General features: G+C 59.9%; 1 pseudogene; it reads right to left on the bottom strand.

Moving 5' to 3' along the window:
• Positions 1 to 619: 619 nt before the first annotated feature.
• Positions 620 to 2504, bottom strand: LOC138994893 (RNA exonuclease 1 homolog pseudogene; annotated as a pseudogene).
• Positions 2505 to 2817: the final 313 nt, after the last annotated feature.

The raw sequence follows: 2817 nt of genomic DNA, 5'->3' as shown, positions 1-2817 counted from the left end.
CTTTCAATGCACAGGAATTTCGTGCACCGGGCTACTACTTTTAAAATAATATCTCAGAGGGGAAAGGAAAGGGGGGAGGTAGACAGAGAGAGAGGGGGGGACAGAGAGACAGAGAGTTGCCTCCCATGCACACCCTGCCTGGAAGCTGAGGGTCAAAAGCACCACCGAGGTAAGTGCCCTTGAGCAGAAATGGAACCCTCCACCCTTTCATCCGTGGGCTGATGCTCCAACCATTGAGGAAACTGGGCAGGGCTATTAAGTTTAATTAGATTTTATCATCATTATGATTTTAAAATATATATATTAAAATTACATCTCAGAGAGGAAGGGAGGGGGGGAGAGAGAGAGAAACATCAATGATGAGAGAATCATTGATCAGCTGCCTCCTGCATGCCCCACTTTGGTGGTGGAGCCAGCAACCCAGGCAAGTTCCTGGATCTGAATGAAACCCAGAGCCATGGCGGTCAGACAGGAAATAACATGATGACAAATAACACGACAGATGTACTATAGTTTACTGAACCATTCCTTTATTGTTAGACATGTGGGGCAAGAGATATATGTGATCACAAAGCACTTTCCAAAGTCATAGTCCTGTCCACACAATACTGGGCTTCGGTCAGCGCTGAGTCTCGGCGTCTTGTCCCATCTTCCAGATGACCAGGCACTGGCGTCCTCGCTGGAGCTGTGGCCATCCATCCGGTCCTGTATGACGTGTCCGAGGTAGTGAGCCCTGAGGTTGCGAAGGGAGCGCTTGTAGGGGAGGCCGCGGCGGTGCGGGAAGAGTACAGTTGTGTCCAGCACGGTGCCATGGATGAGCTTCAAGGCCAGCAGGTCGCTCTGCAGGCCGTGTCCGATGAGGATGGTGTGGGCATTGAAGAGCGTCAGCAAGGCGGCTTGGACGTCCCGGATGGAGGTGCTGGTGTGGGCCAGGTGAGCCGCGGTGACTCCGGAAAACCTGGTGTTGTAGTCGACGATGTCGCGGTCCGGCCTGACGAAGGTGTCGTACACCAGCTGCAGGGCGCTGTCCACCACGCTGACGCGGGTCAGCTCCAGGCCAGAGGTGGTGTAGCACATCTCACAGTCCAGGGCGTAGATGCCGGGTGAGCCCCTGGGGGCAGCTCTTTGTCCAAGGTGTGCACGAAGCCCTGCAGGTCCTGCTGGCGGCCGTCCTGCACGTGCTGCTGGGCCACCTGGCAGCCAGGGGAGCTGATGGGGGCCGAGCAGCACGTGTACTGAATCTCCCAGCCCCCAGCCGCTGGAGTGGGGCGCAGCCGCCCCCAGTGGTAGTGACATTCTTCCTGGCGCACACAGCGGCCCGAGGGGGCCACGAGGTACTGGGTGCCACAGCGGCAGCACAGCCTGCAGGAAGCGTCTTGGGGCAGCTTCTCCTGGGAGGTGAAGAGGACAGCGCCCCCCGGCAGTGTGGGGTGCGCAAAGGGGTAGCCGTTCTCCTTGAGCTGGGCCTGGGTGAGCAGGTGCTCCTTGAGGCGCTGGTACAGGGTGGCCCCTGGCAAAGGATCCTCCCCGTGGGGGCTGTCTGGGCGCTGGAGCGAGAAGCTGGTCTGGGCGGCCAACTTGCCCCCCAGCACCACATCCTGGGACACAGCCCTGCTGTCCCGGGTCTTGTGGAGACCTGCTCCAGGCCCGGGACCCGGGCCCTGCATCTTGTGGAAGGTGTTGGCGGCCACTTCCAGGTCCATCCTCTTGCTGGGGCTCTGGTGGTCGGCCGCCTTCTCCTCCTTCAGTTCCTTCCCTGTGGCTTCCTGGGTGGAGGAGCAGAACTTGAGACCCTCGTCCATAAAGAGGCTGAGACGGCGTTGACGGGTGATGGCGGGCACTTTGCCCCCACACTCTTTTGGAGGAACGGGCTTCTGAGAAGTCTGCACAGGTGGGCCGCGGGCCACGCGCTTTGGGGGCACCGTGCTAGTGGCCATGGATGCCTGGCCTGATGGGGCGGGTGCCTCTGGTAGCTGGCTGCCCACCCCCTGGTTTTTGGAAGGCGGGCGGCTGCTGCTGCTGGCCAGGAGGCGCCTCTTGGCACCTTCACCCAGGCCGGGCATGGGGACGCTGGCAATCCTCCTCTTGTCTCTGGCAGCTGAGAGGTGGATGGAGCAGGGCTTCGGGGCTGGCTGCTGGGCAGCCTGGGACAGGCTGGCTGACTTCATGGGAACCTTGTCTGCTCCCTGCAGCAGGTCACACAGCTCCTGGGTGGTGGGTAGCCCGGTGCGGGGGGCCAAGCCTCTCCTCACAGACGCTGGCTGGATGATGAGATATTTGGGGGCCCAGCTGTATGTGGGGGGCACCGGGAGCAGGCCGCCGGGGCCAACAGGCTGATGGCAGGGTCCCTGGCAGGGAGGCAGGGCCACCAGGATTGGGGCAGGGCAGGAGGCATCCAGCTTGGCCTCCTGAGCTTGCAGATGGCCGGGAGGAAACCAGCTTGGTGCCCTGGCCCTCAGGAGGGTTGGAGCTCGCGCTGCTTCACTTCTCCCAGGTGCCGACATGGTCCTGCTCTCCTGGGCTCTTGTGTCTAATGGCTTAGGCTGGGTGCCCTCAGCCCTTATATAGGCGGAAAACCCTGTCTCCAAGCAGATTAACTTGATAAGACAATGAATCCTACTTGATCTCATTATCTCTAGATTGGTTTTCAGAAACTCAGTGCACCTGGAGTCAGGTGCACACACTGGTCCCACCCTGCTTAATCCAATATTCTCTGGACTGGCTTCTAGAATCCCAGAGCTCCCTCGGGACCGAATCAAAAGGAGGGAGCTCTGAGTCCAGAGGGTGAGCCCCATTCTCTGCTGAGTGCCCCAGAGT

This window comes from Myotis yumanensis, unplaced genomic scaffold (genome assembly GCF_028538775.1).
Source record: "Myotis yumanensis isolate MYYU_CA2020_CCGP unplaced genomic scaffold, mMyoYum1.0.hap1 SCAF_1, whole genome shotgun sequence".
Lineage (NCBI taxonomy): Eukaryota > Metazoa > Chordata > Mammalia > Chiroptera > Vespertilionidae > Myotis > Myotis yumanensis.
This window is presented reverse-complemented; position numbering and strand designations above follow the sequence as displayed.